Here is a 20343-nt window from a genome sequence, read left to right as displayed (position 1 = left end):
CAGCGCTGGAAGTTTCCTCTAGTACTGTGGCATCCTTAAGATTGCGCAGGAAACAACATCTGCTTGCTCATCGAGTTGTGTCAAATCAACTATATGATAAACAGTGTGGCATATGGTTGCTCCAATTGCACAAACAAGCTGAACGATGAAAAATTTGAACGGTAGGCTTCAATGCGGTGCCGAAAGTCAAACTAGAACAGTCCGTGAAGACAATAGAGCTTTCGTCAAAGCACAGAGCTCTATGGCTGAGCATAATTCGTCGCGAGGACCTAGATGATTCGGCGTCGTATTACTGAGTTTGCGGAGTGCACTGCTTCATCATATGAGCATGTCTCACCGAGGTCAGCTGTGCACATGCAATGCACACACAGAACTTGTTAGTCAGCCTTACCGTCATGGTAAAACTCAATAAAGAAGCAAGTCAGTTGGTTATCTTGAGTGGTGTGGCTACTAGTGCTGTTCGAAGAATTCTAGGTTTCATTTTTTTTTTTCTAAAAGCACTTCTAAGACCACTTAGAGTGGTTGAGCCACTCTAAGCTGGTGAAGAGAGGTATCGTTACTACGAGTTTGGGTTTTGCTCTAAAAAGTCCTGTCAACACAGAATGAAAATGAGCTTTCATAGTCAAGTAAAAAAACTAGTACAAGCAGGGTATCCTAATAACGTCATCATGTCCGTTTGTAACAACATGGTTAAGAAACGTAAATTTGAAGGGAACCACTCGGGGCGTCGTGATGAGAGTAGAAAAGGTAGGAGGATAGCAGTGATTCCTTACCTTCATAACACATCACATGAACTTAAGCAACTCGCTAATAGATATAAGGTCGATGTGCTTTTCTCAGCCAAAAGCAAACTGCAGTCTATTTGTTCATGCATGCACAGAGAGTTTCCGCAATGTCGCATGAAACACAGCAAAAAGTTCGTGGACTGCGCAATGGGTGTTGTTTACATGACTCCTTCTAGTTGTGGTAAAGTGTACATCGGTCAGTCAGGAAGGTGCGTCATTTTCGTCTCAAGAGAGCACAATTCTTCTTTGAAATCTTTGGGTGCATCGCATCTCGCGGCTCATTGCAGAGAGTGCGGTTGTTATCCTCTTTTTCAGGATACTGAATTGGTTTTTTGATCTAAAAATAAATTAACTCGTGAGTTGACAGAAGCTTTTCACATAAGAAAAAGTGGGGAACAGTGCATCAGCCAGCCTTTGGTTTTGCTACACGATAAGGGGTTTGCTTTTCTAGATTATGTTCCGAGATAATCTTTCTTCTTTTACCCTGTCTTCTCGATGTGCCACGGGTGTACTTTTTTGCCTGCACACGCATGCGTTGTTTTTTAATTGCCTGTATATATATTCTGCCCTTTCTAATAAACAGTTTAGTTGTGAGAAAGCGCTTGTCCTCTCTTCCTTTCTGTTTATTCGTGCGCTTGAACTGACAGTTGTAGTGAAGGGCATCACGCTTCATGCCAGGCCAGGTAGTGGAGCGGCACAACTTTTGAGAAGTCTTAAGGCCACTCGCGTGTCTGGCCAACCGCGAGTCGTAAAAATAACCTAGGGTGGCTTTCCTTAGACTGTGGGGTATCATCACCTTTAAAAACTCCTGGGGAGCATCTTCAGATGGGACGTAGCGCAGGAGAACGTCTTCGGCATCAAGCAGGTACGAGTCCAACGTGCCCACAGCAGTACCAGCCTGTGTACGGCACTCGGTGCCGACAGCAATACCAGCTGTCTGTTCGCGCCCGGCGGCTTGACCGCCATGCTCCACTTGGGAGCTCAGCTCTTTGAGCTCGTCAACGATGTGTTGACAAAACGGATCGTTCTGCTGTGCCTTGAGCAGCTCCTCTCTGCTAAAGACGATACCTGTGGACGTCACAGGGTCTACCAGGTATGCGTTCTCACCCGAGGCTGTCGACTCGAAAGTCAGTTTGCCATCGGGGTTCGCGCCTTTCGACCCTTTGGAGCCAGAGGGCCCGGGTTCTACTTGATGCGATTGCTCTCGGGGGTGGCGGACACAAGTGTCGGACGCCGAAACGGGGGCACGCGAGAAAGCATCAGCCACGACGTTCGAACTCTCTTTTCGGTAGCGCACAACAAAGTTGTACTACTGCAAGGTCAACGCCTAGCGCGCGAGGCGGCCTGAGGGCCCGCGCAAGCGCTTAAGCCAGGTGAGTGCCATGTGGTCTGTTTCCACTACGAATGGCACGCCCTCGACATAGCAGTCGAACTTCCGGAGAGCAAAAACTATAGCGAGACATTTCCTTTCTGTGACGCTATAGTTACGCTCGGCGGCGTTAAGTGACCGGCTCGCAAAGGCGACTGGCCGGAGGACGCCGTCGTGCTCCTGAACGAGTACCGCGCCAAGACCCAGGTCGCTCGCGTCCGCTTGGACAACGAACTCCCTGTTCAGGTCAGGCAGCTTTAACTCGGCTGTGGCCACTAGGGCTTTGGAAAGCGCCTTGAAGACTCGCTCTTGTTCTGGTTCCCAGCTCCATCGTGCCGACTTTTTTAAGAGTGCAGTCAAGGGTGCTTGGAGGGCTGCGCAGTTTGGGATGAACTGTCGATAGTAGTTCACCATGCCCAAAAAGCGCCTCAGGCCCTGAATGTTTGCCGGCGTCGGGTACTCCGCAATGGCACGTACCTTCTCCTTGCACGGCAGAACACGACCGCTCTGAATGGTAAAGCCTAATAGTGAGATGCGAGTGTCTCAGCTATTTGAGCTTTCTTCGCGTTCAAAGTCAACCCGGCGACACACAACCTCCCGAGGACATCCTCCAAGTGGTGAAGGTGTTCCTCGAACGTTCGAGAGAAGATGACGATGTCGTCGAGGTACGCCATGGCGTGTTCCCATTTAGCATCCCCTAGAACAAGGTCTATCAATCTCTGGAATGTAGCTGCAGCTCCAGAACAGCCAAACAGCATGCGAGTAAACTCGTACAAACCTCTGTGAGAGTTGAACGCTGTTTTCTCCGCGTCAGCCTGCTCCATCTCAACCTGTAGGTAACATCGGGTAGCATCCAAGGTGCTGAAGTAGCAAGCACCGCCTAGAGCAGCCACAATCGAGTCAACGCTAGGCATAGGATAAGCATCCTTCCTCGGGACCTCGTTCAGTCGGCGGTAGTCCACACAGAGTCGGTGATATCCGTCTCTTTTGGGGACCATTACCACCGGTCAACCCCAAGGACCGTTTGAGCTTTGGACAACTCCGGTCTCAATCAACTCATCCAGTGCCTGGTCAATTGCTTTCCTTTTTGCCGCACTAACGGGGCGAGGATTGCATTTCCACGGTTGTGCGTTGCCTGTGTCAATCCGGTGTCTCACCAGAGAGGTGCAACCCGGGCGTTCTGTGAACGTGTCGCTGAAACGTGTCAACAGCGATGACAGGCGTGCTATCTCGCGTTTTGACAAGCTGTCCGGCAAAGGCGGCAGCGAGCCATTCGAGTTGCTGCTTAGCGGGAGGGTCACCGGCATAGCCGAGACCTCGTTCACCGTGGCAGCATTATGCTCGAGGGAAAACTGTACGCACGGACCGTTTTCCGCCGCGCCGGCCAGATGACCAGTCTTGGCGTCGGAGGGGGAGACGCGGGCCGCAGGGGCAACGCTTGGTCTTCTTTCCTCCTTCTTCCACATGGCGTCCGGTGACTTACTGGCAGCCGAGACCACGGGAGGTACAGTGAAAGGCCGAAGGACGCCGGAGGGCCATCTCTGTAGCCTCTGCTTGCGACGTCAATTTCGATACCTGTGCGCGGGAGAAAGGAGCGACCGAGAATCACAAGCACGGAAAGGCCAGGGAGATGCACAAAGCTCTGACGGCGTGCGCGATTCTCCCAACGCACAACCAACCGCGCAGTGCCGCACGAAATGGCGGTACCGCTGGCGAGATAGAAGGCAGTGTCGCAAGCTCGAACGCGGACAGAGTGGTCGCGCAAATGAGCCCTAACCTCTTTGCCGAACAGCGAGATCGAAGCCACGCTATTCAGCAACGCCGCAAGCTCTCGACCAGCGATCGTAAGGGCGATGAAGGGCGCCGGCGTGGCTGGAATGTCATGTCCAGTGCGACATGTCATCGGTGCCAAATGTTGTGTTACACTCCCGTGCTCTCTTACTGCTGCAGCCGCCGGCAAGGGAGAGCTCACCGACGGCTCACCCCGTTTCCTGACGGGCGAGCAGGCCCTTGTGTCGGTCGGGGCGCGTTGCAGTCACGCGCGGTGTGACCACGCTCACGGCAACAAAAGCAGACCACGCCTTTTCCTTCAACAGGAGGGGATTTTGGCGATCCTTTAGAGCTACGGGGTTTCGATTCGCTAGCTGCAGTGAGGGCTCCGCGATCGGATATTTCCTCGTGCACTGTAGCACGGGGTTTCCGTTCTTGTTCACGCTGCCGGGCAACGGTGGCTGCCCGAGCGTACGAGTACGGGTCCAGAGCGCGGTCCGACACATCGAGCGCGTCTCGGTCTTTCACGGCAGAGGCCGCCTCATGGTTCGGGGAACCCAGTGTGACGAGTCACGACCAGCCCATGCGCAACGAGGCTCGAGAGACGCGGACGGCGGTGGCGGCGGGTGATAGGCTCGCGTCGCCAAAATTTTGCCCTGAATACGCTTCGCATCGAATGGCAGCTCGTTTAGGTCACGATAACGGCCGCTCCCAAGGTCAGCGGCGAAGGTTGGATGAGCCTGGCGTATGGCTCGCTCCACCTTCTCGGTGTCTGATGCCGTAGGATAGGCAAGAAGGTAGAGCTCCTGCAAAGCCTGAACACACTCGAGAAGAGATTCCTCTGAATGCTGTGTGCGAAGCTCTAACGCGCGACGTATGCGGCGCTCGTATTCAGGAAGAAGGAATTTGCTACGGAACTCCTCCATCGAGCGAGCTTGGTGGCCGACGAGCCCGTACCACCTCGCAGCTTGGGCTGTCAGCGACACGGGCAAAACAGAGCCTAGCATAACGCTGTCGCTCAGCCGCGTAGCCTGCTGATAGCGGTGCAGTGCCTCGAGGTACTCTGTGGCACTGATGCGGTCCGAATAACCGCTGTACTCAGGCAGAGGTACCCTTAAGCTACTCGGAACGCTTGTCTGAGGGGACTCAGGGTCTTCCTTTAAAGCACAAGGCTGCGAGCGCACCGCTTCCAACAGAACGTGTAGGAGCTGTGCCGCAGTTGGGTGCAACGGTGACTGCTCCGAAGCGGGCGTGGCTGTAACAGGTGCGCGCGCCTGTTCCCCAACATGCGCGTCCGACCGAAAAGGGCCAGTACATGGCATGGAGGAGGGTAGAGTTTGCACTCCGACTGGTGCTTGAGGCCTCAAGCGACTGGCAAACGGGTCGTCAGTGGAGCACGGTGGCCCACATACCTCGAAAGCGTCGCCCACGCGAGTCTCAGGCCAGCGAGCGTCGGTGAACGCGGTGACGTCGGTTAAGCGAGCAGGCTCGCAAACGACATCGTCAACCCTTTGCGCTCGTGACCACGACGGGTCAGTAAGCGCGTTCCCACCAACACCTGAGTGCCCCCGGTAGGAAGGACTGGGTGCAGCGATTTGAGCTTTCAACCGTGCTGCTGACGAGGAAAGGCCAGCGAGCAAAGACTGCGCCGGGGACGGGCCCCTAAGCGCGTGAGTCTCGAACAGCTGATACAGCTCGTTACTGGCTTGGCTAGGACTGTGGTCCTTGTTCAAGCGACTCACATCACCGTAGGGGGCCCCGAAAAAGGGATCTCTCCAGGTGAACGAAAGCAGAGGGTCGCCGAGAGAGCCGTACCCCGTGCTGTTGCAGCCGTCCACCTCGAAGGAGATCAAGTCCGTCGCCACAGTATCAAACAGGAACGAGCGCCTCGAAGGGGTCTGCTCTGAAGCCATGTCGAAACCAAGTTGGGTGCTAGTTATGTGGAGATAGGTTTGCACTGGGCTTACCTACTAAGCACAACCGTGTAGGGATGCGACGTCCTCCACTGCCGCTGCGTGCAAAGACGCTGCGGCCAGGTTCGTCGTTTTCTCCGGCACGGCACAGAAACCATGCACGAGGCAGGATAACAACAACAACGGGTTTATTAACCCAAGATGCAGCACAGTGCGACACCCACGGGCTTGCAGGCCGTATAGGGAACTCCGCAAGACCGAGCAAGTTCGCTTGTCTAGGGCGGGACGAGTCCCGCACAAGGGCCTAAGTCGAACGCACGAACGAGAAGCCGCCTGCGAAGCAGCCCGTCAACCTCTCGTGGAGGCTGAGGGCATCTGCCGCAACGAGCGAATCATCGGGCGCAACACAGCTTGCAGGAGAGGAGGATGTCACGCGCGCCCAAAGGGAAATGGTGCTGCGTAGTGACATCGGCCCGCGCAGGGCGCCAGCGTAGTGTTCCCAGACATGCCACTACGGGAAGGAGCCGACGGTTGACTCGCCCAGACCAAGAGGCGCCCTGGCAGCCATCTTGGCGGATGCCGGTGCTTATGCGCGCCCGGGCTACGCTGTCGGCACGCGCGTTGCAGCTGGGGAACGAGGCGCCAGGTAGGAGGGCGTCTCGTTCCCCACACAAGATTTCCACACAAGTTCCCGAAACAAGATGATTTGAATCACACAAGAGGGCTGGGCTTGGTAATTTTACGGCACGCATAAGCTTGAGCGTGTCTGTCACTTTCCGGCAGCATAGCACGCAGGCGGCGTAAACAGAGAAACACCTTGAGACACAAGAATGAATACGCATACTCACATAGGGCGGCCTTGCTTCCAAACACCTGATCGCATGCAGCCTCCCGACACTGCGCTGCAGTGTTCCAGTACCACAGGCTGCTTTATATATTTTCCCATCCACAGAAAACATCAAATTACAATGCAAGCTGCAGCGGTCACTGAAGTACGCTAAGATAAGCATAACAGGAAGTATTTCTGCATCTGCTCACAGTTAATCTCAGGGTTCCCAGATTACTGAAGCTGCTTACATTGCCATCGCTAAAGGCAACATTAGGGAGCGAATATGCCACCAATCCTGCAGAGGCAGCTGCTCTTCGTTTCATACTAAGCATGTCATAGGCATGTGAGAAGCACTAAGAGGTTTTTGTAGCAGTATTTCAAAAGTCCTATTGACTTGTATTTTGCTTTAGTGCCTCTTCTAGCCTAACAAGGACGCCTTGTTGGGCCACTCACAAGGGAAACTGCCTCGAACTCTTTGGAGGGAACAGCACTAGTGGGAAAAAGAGGCAAGCTTCTCCAAGGTTTCATGCTCTAATACCAATGGCAGAGTTTTCCCAATGGGCAGAGAAGGCTTTGGTTTTGGTTAGACAGGGTCATTGTCTGCTTCAAGTGCATGGGGACCAACTCTTCCTCATTGCCTGTTTTGGTAGGCCAGTTTTATGTAGCTTATGCCACATGGTTTTTATTGCCTTTGTTTTCTCTCGATGGTTTTGCAGGTTGCTTGTCTTTTGCATCTCTGGAACAGTCTTCTTCATTGGTGCCTGTACAACATCGAGTGCATTCCTGCCAGCACTGCAGCTATGTGACGAAGAATAAGGCAAATATGAACGCACACCTTCAAAAACATATGGAGAAGAACCCCTCACAATGCCACCTTCGTCCAGCTGCTGGAGAGCGCCCCTTTTCTTGTGTCCACTGCAATGCGTCTTTTACTCGAAAAGATACCCTGCATAACCACGTGCGCACTCACACAAGAGAGCGTCCCTATTCTTGTGACCACTGCAATGCATCCTTTAAACTGAAAAAGAGCCTGGTGAGACACATCTGCTTGCACACAAGGGAGCTTTCCTGTGTGCACTGCAATGAATCGTTTGCATCTAAATACGACTTGGTTCAGCACATGCGCACTCACCCAGAAGCGCGTTCCTTTTCTTGTGACCACTGCCATGCAACCTTCATGCTAAAAGAGAGCCTCGTGAGACACGTCCGTGCACGTCACACAAGAGAGCGTCCCTTTTCCTGCGTTGACTGCAGTGCATCCTTTTCACGGAAAGATGCCCTCAATGTCCACAGGCGCACACATACAGGAGATCGTCCCTTTTCCTGTGACCACTGCAATGCATCTTTTAAGCTGAAAAATAACTTATGGAGACACGTCAGCTTGCACACAAGAAAGCTTTCTTGTGAGCAATGTAGTGCGTCATTTTTGTATAAACACGACCTTGTTCAACACATGAGCACTCACACAGGAGATCGTCCTTTTTCCTGTACCCACTGCAATGCATCCTTTAAGCACAATCGTAGCTTATTGAAACACATCCGCAAGCACACAGGAGAGGGTTCCTTCTGCTGTGAGCAATGCAGTGCATTATTTCTGTATAAACACTATTTTGTTCAGCACATGAGCACTCACACAGGAGATCGTCCCTTTTCTTGTACCCACTGCAATTCATCCTTTAAGCACAATCGTAGCTTATTGAAACACATTCGCAAGCACACAGGAGAGGATTCCTTTTGCTGTGAACAATGCAAGGCAAGCTTTAAGCGGAAAGACAGTCTCATAAGGCATATCCGCACTCATGCAGGAGAATGTCTTTTCCCCTGTGTCCACTGCAATGCAACTTTTGTGCAGAAAAAGTACCTAGACAGACACGTCTGCATTCACGCAAAAGAGTGTTGATTTTCTTGCGTCCAATATGAAGCATCGTTTGTTACTCAATACAACCTCGCTTTGCACATGTGCCCTTAAGGAGAGTGTTCCTTCTCCTGTGTCCACTGTAATGAAAACACGACCTCAAGAGCCACGTTTCCTGCCATACTGAAAAGGACCACCTATAGTTTTGAGTGGCCCATAGGCTTTTATTTTAAAAGAAGAGGTGGGGCCGAGGCAGCAGAGCATGTTGAATAAAACTCAGAGTGAAAATTTAGAATAAAGGAACCCTAAAGGGACACTAAAGGCAACTATTAAGTCGACGTTGATTGTTGAAATGGCAGTCGAGAAACCTTGTAGTGTTCTGCCAAGGAAGGGCCTATTTTAAAATAAAATCAAATTTTAGTGGTCCGCATCGGGTTAGGGCACATTAAATTACCCGCCTCAAGAAGCGTACCGACCGGACCGACCTAGTCATTGTTGCCGTGCACAACGTTGCCCGGGTTTATTGCCATAGTAGCAGCAGACCGAAAACAGAGGGAACCACAGCAGCAACAACGGCAATTGATCAATTTCCCGCCATTGGCTTTGTGATTGCAGACATTTTTTGTTTTTACTGCGCCCTGCTAGATGGCATCACCTATTCCGTGTAACCACGCAAAAATTGAATTTTTGAACCATTCGCGCCATTCTCCATAGTAACATTCGGCAGTTTTTTTTGTCATGAATCAAACAGAAACGAACAAGCAGCATTTTATTGCATCTCTTGATGCACGGAAGGTTCTTTATTTAGTGCAGTTAGATAAATTTCTAGTGATTATTTGTAGACGGTTCGTCTGATGTCATCGGGATGGTTTTGAAAATATCCTACTGAGGCGCTTGTATTCTTTGCATTTACCTTAATTACTTTATAAATAGGGCACTGTTGCTGATAATGTTGTCGTTTTTGGATGTTGTCGTACATTGAGCTTTCACTCTGACGTAAATTGTTATTTGACTTTAGTGTACCTTAAAGGCAAATAGCATTTTAAATCAGAACAAAAGCTGGGTTGTGAGATCGTCTAAAGCTTCAGGGCATTATTAGCAGGAATGCTCTATTATAAAGACACAAAGGTAAGGTAATCAAGACACACACACTATGTGCCATCTGAAGGACATTTTTTAATTAGTATAATTATTGTTAGTTCTCAAACTACTTACAATAAATAACATACCCGGTGCATTACGAAACATACCAAAACATTGCCTGTGTGTTTCGGTATGATTCATGGAGAAAAGTTTTGGGTGTTTGAAGAATCGCTCATACTGGTTAAACCTTCAGTTTATGCCGTGCTGTGTTCTGCTCATGCTGACGTCTCTCGATGATTTCCACTTGCGTGGTGACATGGCAAGTGTAGTTTTATTATTGGAAATTGTTGCATGCATGTTGCTGTATGACGACGCTCCATCTAACTATAATTTCTGGAATATTTCGCATCCAGGTCCTATTTTTGGATGCCCGAATCCTGTAGGTCTCCCGTATTTTTGTGCAGAGGAATATGAAACCAATCATAATGTAAACATCTCTTTGAATCTGCCTTTCTAAGCGCACCTTCCCTGCAGCATTCATTTGTCGGTCTTGTCGTGATTGTGCATGCCCATGTGAAGGAAATCAAAGAACAAACAAATGGTTTCAGAAAAGTAAAAGTGTAATAAAATAATAAAACTGGCTTTATGTTGTTCTTGTGGATATTTTTATGAACAATATTTCTCTGCACCTCAAGGCCAAATACGTCGTCAGCTGCTTTCTGCAAAACTTCTCAGAGAGGATGAACATTGGTGGGATGGGGGTCACACAAGTGAAGGCTGGGCTCACGGATTTCACCGTGTACACGGGTCGAACGTGTTGCATTGCAGCAGTGCAAATAAAGGAACACTGAATGAAACGAAGGCAAGTAAGCACACCTGCATGGGGCTGCCATGCTTCTAAACTCCGGATCGCATGCAGCTTCCCGACAGGACGTGGTAGTGGCCCATGCTTCATTTTTAAATCACCCGCTGAAAACACGTGACAATGCAAGCTGCAGCGGCCTCCAAAGTACTCGAAAACAAATTCAACAGGAACCAGTTTTGCATCCGTTTCCAGTTGATTTCAGTGTTACCAGATCACAAATAGTCTTGGCATTGCGCTGGCAAAAGGCAGCATTTGGTAGTGCTTAGGTCACCAGTCCTGCAGAGGCGACCGCTCTGCTTTTTCTTTAAACGTAAGCACGTCGTCCGCACCAAACAAGCACTACCAGGTTTCTGTAAGAGTATTTTGAAAGTGCCCGCCGAGTTTTAGTAGGCTTTTAGTGTCTCTTGAAACTTAGCAAGTGTCTTTTTCAGCCACTCACCAGAGAGGGTGACACGAACTAGTGGGAGGTAACGGCAGTAGTTCAAAAGAAAGTAGAATAAGGAGGCTGGCGTCTTGGGGTTCTATGTTCTAGTACCGGTGGCGGAGTATTTGCAATAGGCAGAGAAGGTGCCCATTAGCTCAGTGTATCGAGCATACTCTATTCTGATGGGCTTTACTCTTATATCCTCTAACTTCTTTCACTCCTGTTTCATCTCCAGCGACGATCAGCCGTGCTCTCTTATGGCCTGCAAAAAACATTAGTCTTCTTTGTTCTAATACTCGGTCATTCACAGTGATGAGCGCTAGCACAGGATAACTCTGTCCTAAATATTTTCGAGTCAGTACAGGCTCAGAGAATATTGCTATGCGCCTCTCGAATCTAAAGCGGACTATGCATAAGATCGGCATAGCTGTGAATATTAGGCAAGAATGCAATGAAGCAAGGTGAGCAGCTAGTGCAGATGCATGTGTTTCTTCTCTGTGCTGACTGTAGATTTGTTTATTGTTACTAATATAAATCGTGGAAGTGCCTTCTGTACATCTCAAAGAAAACAGCTAATCGTCAAGGCAAGGCAAAAAGAAATGATTGAACAGTCATTTTTATTGAAGCGTTTTGTGGTGTTTTCTGATCTGCCGTCTGTAGGCATGAAAATGGGCATAACTGTCGATCATTGGTGATAGTTGCCTGTCGCGGCCACAGATGACGTTTGCCTTCGCTGCCGAGTGAAGTACGACACACCAAACACAAAAATTAAGTGGCACGGCTGGCTTGGTGTTTGGGTCGTCTTGATATTTTTTTCGGGTGTGATTCTGCTCCGACGCGCATTTTGATCAATTTGTCACGTGAACTGGTGTATATCACGCAAATGCGGCATATGTCCTGCACCAGGAGCGCTCAATTAATATCAATGATACCTAAAAATGCCTGTTTATTGGGATTTCAAGAAAATAGCTATCCCATTGAATGTCGTGTCTTACAAGTTTTCTATATGAGCGACTGCCCTGAAATGATCTAAAAATTAACGAAGTTTTCTGATTTAAATGTAAACGTGGCTGTTCATTTGCGCCTTGGCGTATTTTGCTTCCGAACTCGACAGGCAATTGACAGCAATCAGGTGTATTTCAAAAGTTTGTACTGTCCTAATAGAAATATCCCCCTGTATATATTGATGAAAACGAGGGCGCACATATACTCAGGTTTATTCGCAAAATTGATCAAAACACCGTCTTGTGAACAATTTTTGTTTAGCATTTCATTACATGAGTTTGCTTTCATGCGGTGCTTGTTATGTCGGAACGACCAGAAGGTGTCTGAACGATCGAATGAGAGAACTCGCTAACAATGTTAGAAACGGGAAAGATGGTTTTTTTGCTCAGCACTGCACTGAGTGCAACTGTGTGCCCCTTTTCAAGGACACAGCGACGCTGTACAAGCACAAAGATTAGCGCACCCGAGTCATCGTCGAGGCCGCACAGATGGCACGTGAACAGGTGTCATGCATTAGCAAGCCCTCCGTGTCTGTGTCCGAGAAGGAACTAAGGTTCCTCGAAGGTTTTGGTACGCGCAAGTAGTTATATTACCTTTACTTTTCTGTTCCGTTTTCTTATAGACTTTTCTTTGCCATTTTCTCTACTTTTATTTTTGTTTTTTCTCTTATTCATGTTTTGCTCTTTGTGCCGTATGGTTTTTGTCACATGGTTACTGTCTCCTCTATATATTTTTCGCGCGCTGCACAATAAACTCACTTGGAAGTTAGCGCTCGTGTCCTTCTTGTCTCTGCGTCGTAGTTTTGTTCTCGCGCTATAACTATCGTCATGCCATACCAATTAGCCCAAGCTGCCACTCTTCTAGGTTACATTTCTAGTTATTTGGGCTATTTTTTATGTGTTTTTCTTCATCATTCAGTCCTCATAATCCTCATGGCAGTTTCCATTTGCCGTGCGCGCACCTTTACTTTCTGCATTCGCACCAAGCACCTGCCCCTGGACGTTAAAGCCTTGTTTGGAGGTTACCACCCCTCTATCGGCCATGACATACGGGTGTGCGAAATTCTTCGGTCTGAATGGCTGAAGTGGAGTGGACTGAATTCTGGTGAATCACCTCGAAGACGGCGAATGGTCCTCTGATGCACAGGTGTCAGCTCCACAGGATCAACTCGCTGGTGGTTGGGGCTATGCTGTCTTGTGTTCCTAGGGCTTTGATTCATTATCAAGCACGTACATCAGAATGTAACGATGTTGAAGTACTCGGGGGGTGTAATAAAACGTATTTATTAAAAAGCGAACCTGTGCCCACAACTCAAAGGGACTATGGTCGTAGAATGTGACAGCCGAACACCAAAGATATTCGCCTTCTTCTTCCTCTTCATGAGAAGTCCCGAGCGCATGGTGCATATCAGCCGTGTCCAGCTGGATGCTCGTGCCATTATTGTCGTCTCTGCGCAACACTAGATGGCAGCATGTATGTCCCTGGGCGCACTGTGATGGGGGCATTGTTTGAATGCAGGCAAGATGTCATGGCATAATCCTCCTCATCATATTGTAACGGATATAACAACCTCACAACCAGGACGTCCTATTTACAAGGTTTAATAAGGGCGAACTTGTGCCCAAGCCAAAAGAACTACACAGTAGCTGGGAGAAAGCAGCGAACGCCCGTCGTCCTCTTCTTCTCTTCTTTTTCCTTGGCCGCTGCTCGGTAGCAGCTCGTGCACAGGCTGGGCCGGCTCGTGCCTTCCGGCGGGCTTCATGAGTCGTAGCGATGCCGTCAGCGTTCCTCTTTTAACAACGTCTGCGTTGTACTGCGCCTTAACAATTCCTCGTGGCATTATCCCCCCTCTCAAGCGGCATCGCCCCGATGCTTGCGATGAGGCTGTTCAGTACTTTTTTTTTTTTTTTTGTGTACAAGTTTGTCAAAATGAGGTTGCAGTACGTCAAGGGATTGGGGTGGCTAGGTTTGGAATCGGTCGTAGTACGGTTTCATCCGTACAATGTGTACACGCTCCGTGGGATTGCGTCGCCTCGAATGCAGGTGGCCTGCAGGCTTGACTTCGTAGACGAGGTCATTGTGTCGCTGTACTATCTCGTAGGGGCCAAAATACCGGGAAATGAGTTTTTCGGAGAGGCCTCGTCGTCGTACTGGAGTCCATATCCACACTTTGTCGCCAACGTCATATCGCGTGTCAAGTCTTCCTCGGTTGTAGCGGTCGGCATCGATGCGGTGTTGGTGGCGTATTCGGTATCTTGCTAACTGGCGGGCTTCTTCCGCTCTTTGTAGAAAGTCGTCAAGATCGGGGGGGTAGTCATCTTGGTCTATTGGTAACATAGCATCCAGTGTTGTGGTAACAGCACGACCGTAAACTAGTTCAAATGGGGTGATTTTGGTGGTCTCTTGCACAGCCGTATTGTAGGCGAAAGTGACGTATGGTAAAATTTCGTCCCACTTTTTGTGCTCGACATCCACATACATGGATATCATGTCCGCTAGAGTTCTGTTAAGGCGTTCGGTCAGGCCATTGCATTGAGGATGATATGCAGTGGTTTTCCTATGAACAGTGTGAGTCATGTTGAGCAGGCACTTCAAAAGTTGCGCCGTGAAAGCCGTTCCGCGATCGGTGATTACAACCGTTGGAGCGCCATGTCGCAGGACTATTTTGTGTACGAAGAATTGGGCCACTTCTGCTGCCGTTCCTCGTTCCAAAGAGTCTGTTTCGGCGTATCTAGTTAAATAATCAGTGGCCACAACGATCCATTTCTTGCCGAGTAAAGATGTCGGGAAGGGTCCAAGGAGGTCCATTCCAACTTGGCGGAAAGGCGCTTTCGGTGGATCTATAGGTTGTAGAAGGCCCGCTGGTTTAGAACTTGGTGTTTTTCGTCTTTGGCACTCGCGGCATGTTTTGACGTAGTGTTGCACTGAAGCTAGTAGCTTGGGCCAATAATAATGGAGACTGATCCTTGCAAGCGTTCGCGTCACACCCAAATGTCCAGATGTGGGCTCATCGTGACACGCTCGAAGTATTTCTTGTCGCATAGTTGCTGGAACGACAAGCAGGAACTTTTCGCGGTTGGGCTTGAAGTTTCTCTTGTAGAGAACGTTTCCTCGGAGGCAGAACGATGCGAGGCTTCGAGAAAATATACGGGGTACTTGTACGTCAATTCCTTGCAGGTGTTCGATAAGCGGGAGTAATTCTTTGTCTGTACGTTGGAATTCGGCTATTTGAGTGGTCTCGACAATTCCTACGAACGGAAAGTCGTCTTCTTCTGATAGTGGTGTGTCTGTAGGAGCCCGTGACAAACAGTCGGCATCGGTATGTTTTTTGCCAGATCGGTATACCACGCTTATATCGTATTCTTGCAGTCTGAGGCTCCACCTTGCTAGTCGTCCGGATGGTTCCTTGATGTTCGCCAGCCAGCAAAGCGCATGGTGATCGCTGACTGCCTTGAATGGTCTACCATATAGGTACGGCCGAAATTTACTGATGGCCCAGATGACGGCAAGGCATTCTTTTTCCGTGGCCGAATAGTTTGTCTCTGCTTTTGTTAGAGTCCGACTGGCATAAGCTATCACTTTTTCTTCACCTTTCTGCCACTGTATTAGAACGCATCCAAGGCCGATGTTACTGGCATCTGTGTGTATTTCCGTGTCGGCTGTCTCATCAAAGTGAGAAAGAATCGGGGGGTTTTCTAACCTCTTTCTCAATTCGTTGAAGGCGCTTTGTTGCTCGTTTTGCCACTGGAAAGGCACATCTTCTCTCGTAAGTCTCGTTAAGGGTTCTGCGATCTTTGAAAAATTTCTCACAAATCGTCTATAGTACGCACATAGACCTAGAAATCTCCGTACTGACTTTTTGTCTGTTGGCACCGGAAACCTTGCGACGGCGGCCGTCTTATCAGGATCAGGGCGAACACCTTGGGCGCTGACGACATGCCCAAGAAAACGAAGCTCTTCGAAACCTAATCGGCACTTCTCTGGCTTGATTGTCAAATCTGCCGAACGGATTGCCTCTAACACTGACCGAAGGCGCTTGATGTGCTCCTCAAATGTAGCCGCGAAGATGACCACGTCGTCTAGGTACACTAGGCAACACTGCCACTTCAATCCGGAAAGCACAGTGTCCATCATGCGTTGGAACGTTGCCGGCGCACAACAGAGACCAAACGGGAGAGCCTTAAATTCATAAAGTCCGTCCGGGGTAACAAAAGCAGTCTTTTCGCGATCACGTTCATCAACTTCGATTTGCCAGTATCCACTTTTCAGATCTAGTGATGAGAAGAACTTGGCACACCGAAGTCGATCTAACGTGTCGTCGATGCGTGGAAGGGGATATACATCCCGTTTAGTCACAGCATTCAGTTTCCTGTAGTCGACACAAAACCGTAGCGTGTTATCCTTCTTCTTGACAAGCACCACGGGAGATGACCACGGGCTGTTAGAAGGCTGGATAACATCATCTTCAAGCATTTCTCGTACCTGCTTCTTGATGACTTCCCTTTCCTTAGGGGAAACACGATACGGGTGCCGGCATACCGGCCTGGTTGTCTCGTCCGTTATGATCCTGTGTTTTGTAATGCTCGTGCGCCGTACCTTTGAACTGTTGGAGAAACAGCTGCCAAATTCCCGCACGAGGTCGTATAGCTGTTGACGTTGAATCTCTGAAAGATTAGGATTTACGTATATTGTGTCGCAGGCATCAGATGGAAGTTTCACATTCGGTGACGTCGTTTCAAGACTGCATATTTCTGTCACTTCACAGAACTCATGAAGAAACGCTATTGCCGTCCCTTTTGCGATGTGCTGGAATTCGTTACCGAAATTCGTCAAGAGGATGTCTGTGCACCCGTTTCGCAGCTGGATAATCCCTCGTGCCACACAAACGCCTCTTTTCAAGAAAACATCCACGTTGCTCTCCGCCACACCCTCGTAGTCGCTGAATGTATCATTATTCACGAGAACCATTATACTGCTCCGTGGCGGTACAGTCACATCATCGTCGACGACGCGCAGTGGAGTGGTACATCGTTCATCTGATCGTGCTACCTTTAAAGCTTGCTCCGTCGAAAAGGACACGCTCGACCTCTGTAAATTGATAATCGCACCATTAGCTTGTAGGAAATCCATTCCCAGTATCACTTCCCTCGAGCACACAGGCAGGACGACAAAGTCACCGACGTAAGTGAAGCCCCGTATCATGACCCTTGCGGTACATCGGCCGGAAGGGGTTATGAGGTGACCACCTGCAGTACGTACTTGAGGTCCACCCCATTCGGTCAGAACTTTCCTGAGTCGCTTCGCTAATTCGTAACTTATCACAGAATAATCCGCACCAGTATCGATCAAAGCATTGAGCTCTAGTCCGTCAATCACCAACGGCAAGTCTGAAGTAATTTTCTCTGTACTGCACTCCTTTACCTGGAAACAGTCGTCGTTATCAGGCTCGTACCGCAGTGGAGGATCTTCATATCCCAAGTCGCCAGCGGCCTCGCCTCCACAGGTCGCCCTCTTCAGTTTCCCGGATTTGGGCTAGGCGAACGCTGCCTAGACGTGCTTGGGAAGGGACGTGGGCTAGACGAGCGGTAGCGCATAGGGGATGGTGAGCGTGGTTGATGACGACGAGGCGGGTCAAATTCCCGACGTGAGCATAGGTATTCTTCAATCTCGGAAGGTCTTTCGCCGTTTCGCGGACACGGTGCATTGATGGCGAATCCCCTAAGACCAGCTTGACGATATCGGCAGAATCGGTACAGGTGGCCAGCCTCTCCACAGTGGAAACACAAGGGCCTACGTGTGGCATCTCGCCACACATCGCTCTTCCGTGGCATCATCTCTCTCGCACGAGGTGGAGTGCGTGTTGCCTCTACGATTTCAGGCGGGCTGCGCATTGTCTGCACATAAGTACTTGGTGTCTCGATCGGCGAACAGTGCAGAGTAGGTCGCCTGAGCACCTCGGAGTACGTTACCGCCCGTCGTGTCGCTGGCACATCACTCCGCGGCTCCCGCATGGCCTGTCGAATTTCTTCTCGGACAACTTCAGCAAGAGACAGCTCGGGGGTGACATCAGGTGACTGCAGTTTCCTTAATTCCTCCCTGACAACAGACCGGACGAGCTCCCGCAATGTGTCAAGATTATCCACGACGCCTGCTGAGTAGACTCCTGCGGATGCACCGGCTACGTCGCGGTTGTACTGTCGGGCTCTCTGCTGAAGCGTCGTTTCGATGGTTGTTGCTTCCGACCGAAACTCAGCAACAGTACGGGGCGGATTGCGGATGAGTCCCGCGAACAATTCTTGCTTTACCCCGTGCATGAGGTGGCGCACCTTCTTGTCTTCCGTCATGCCAGGATCAGCTCGCTTGAAAAGGCGGGACATGTCTTCGATGTACATCGCGACAGTTTCGTTCGTTCGTTGAATCCGTGTGCGGAGAGCTGCTTCCGCCTTTTCCCGGCGATCACTGTTGGCGAACGTACTCAGTAGCTGCCGCCGAAACTCTTGCCACGACGTCAGAGATGCCTCGTGGTTTTCGTACCACACTCGTGCAGAGTCTTCCAACGCAATGTAGACGTTACGCAGCTTGCCTTCCTCGTTCCACTGATTTAGATTTCCCACTCTCTCGAAATGCTCTAACCAGTCTTCGGCGTCCTCGTATGGGTCACCATGAAACACCTTTGGAATGACCGGTTGGCTTACGATGAGTTGTGCCGGCGTAACTTGGCTCGTCATGGTGGTGGCGGCGCTTGTCTCCGTCACCGATGCCCTTGATACAGAAGGGAGTGGCCCAAATTCTGGCAACTCTCCTCGGATACGGCGGCTGACTCGTTGGTGCACCGGTGTAAGCTCCACTGGTTGCGGCTGGTCAGTGCTTGGACTTCGCTCTTGCGTGGGGCTCGGAATCATGTACCCCGCACCTCCACCAGAAAATGTAACGGATATAACAACCTCACAACCAGGACGTCCTATTTACAAGGTTTAATAAGGGCGAACTTGTGCCCAAGCCAAAAGAACTACACAGTAGCTGGGAGAAAGCAGCGAACGCCCGTCGTCCTCTTCTTCTCTTCTTTTTCCTTGGCCGCTGCTCGGTAGCAGCTCGTGCACAGGCTGGGCCGGCTCGTGCCTTCCGGCGGGCTTCATGAGTCGTAGCGATGCCGTCAGCGTTCCTCTTTTAACAACGTCTGCGTTGTACTGCGCCTTAACAATTCCTCGTGGCAATATGCATGGTCCCGGTGCGTCAGGCAATGAATAGATTCGTGGTAGGCGTCACTGGTTTTCGGATGATCTTTCATAGTAAGGCTTCATCCGGACTACATGTACAACCTGTGTAGGGTTGCAGCGTTTTGAGCTCCCGTGTATGGCGGATCTGACTTGGTACGTTACATCGCTTACACGATGGAGTACTTCGTAAGGCCCAAAGTATCGGCTAAGAAGTTTTCAGAAAGTCCACGGCGACGCACTGGAGTCCATATTCATACTTTCTCACCTGGTTGATAATGCTCTTCGGTACGACGCCGGTTGTACCTGTAGGAGTCGATGCGCTGTTGGCGGCGTATTCTGTATCTCGCCATCTGTCGTGCTTCCTAGGCTCTTTGCAAGAAGTCGTCCAGGTCGGGTGGATTGCTGGTTTCATCATTCAGTGGTAATTTGGCATGCAGTGGAGTGATGACTGTTCCGCCGAATATAAGTTCAAATGGTGCCACTCGCATTGTTTCTTGAATGGCTGTATTATATGCGAACGTGATGTAGGGTAATATTTCATCCCACAGTTTATGTTCGTCGTCGACATATATTGAAAACATCTCAGTCAGAGTTCTGTTCAAGCGCTCCGTTAGGCCATTTGTTTGAGAATGGTATGCCGTAGTTCTTTTCTAGTCTGTATGGGTCATTCGCATCGAACATTTCATTAGGTCTGCAGTAAAAGCTGTGCCATGATCTGTAATTACGACGCTGGGTGCACCATGTCTGAGGTCTATGTTGTTGATGAAGAACTTGGTAACTTCAAGAGCTGTTGCACTGTACAGCAAGTCAGTCTCAGTGTAACGAGTGAGATAGTTCATGGCTTTGACTATCCACTTCTTTTCGTGCAGTCGATGTCGGAAACGGGGCTAGGAGATTCATACCGACTTGTTGGAATGGGGAATCCGGCAGTTCTATTGGCTGGAGGAGGCCTGCAAGTTTCACGGATAGAGTTTTGCGTCTTTGACACTCACAGAAAGATTTCACATAGTGCAGAACTGATGCGGGCAGTTTTTGCCAGTAGTATTTTAGATGAATTCTGGTGAATGTACGGCTGACACCCATATGTCCAGATGTTGACTCATCACGACATGCATGCAGAATCTCGTTTTGTAAATGTGCAGGTACGAGTAAAAACTTGTCACCATGCGGCTCGAAGTTGCTCTTGTAAAGGACCCCATCTCGAAGACAGAACGAAGGGAGCCCTCTG

The 20343-nt window shown here is 49.8% G+C and overlaps 1 protein-coding gene and 1 long non-coding RNA gene across 2 annotated transcripts in view; both read left to right on the top strand.

Moving 5' to 3' along the window:
• LOC142804063 (uncharacterized) overlaps positions 1 to 8874 on the top strand; it is a 36066-nt gene extending 27192 nt beyond the window's left edge. The window contains exon 3 of the long non-coding RNA XR_012894448.1: positions 7383 to 8874. This is a non-coding gene — a long non-coding RNA (uncharacterized LOC142804063). The remainder of the gene's footprint in view (positions 1 to 7382) is intronic.
• The window catches only part of LOC119185244 (uncharacterized), a 548537-nt gene that overhangs the window by 409191 nt on the left and 119003 nt on the right, over positions 1 to 20343 (top strand). The gene's annotated exons all lie outside the window — the stretch shown is intronic.

Source organism: Rhipicephalus microplus, chromosome 3 (genome assembly GCF_043290135.1).
Source record: "Rhipicephalus microplus isolate Deutch F79 chromosome 3, USDA_Rmic, whole genome shotgun sequence".
In the NCBI taxonomy this organism is placed as follows: Eukaryota; Metazoa; Arthropoda; class Arachnida; order Ixodida; family Ixodidae; genus Rhipicephalus; species Rhipicephalus microplus.
Note: the sequence above shows the minus strand (reverse complement) of the source record. Positions and strands in the feature narration are given on the sequence as shown.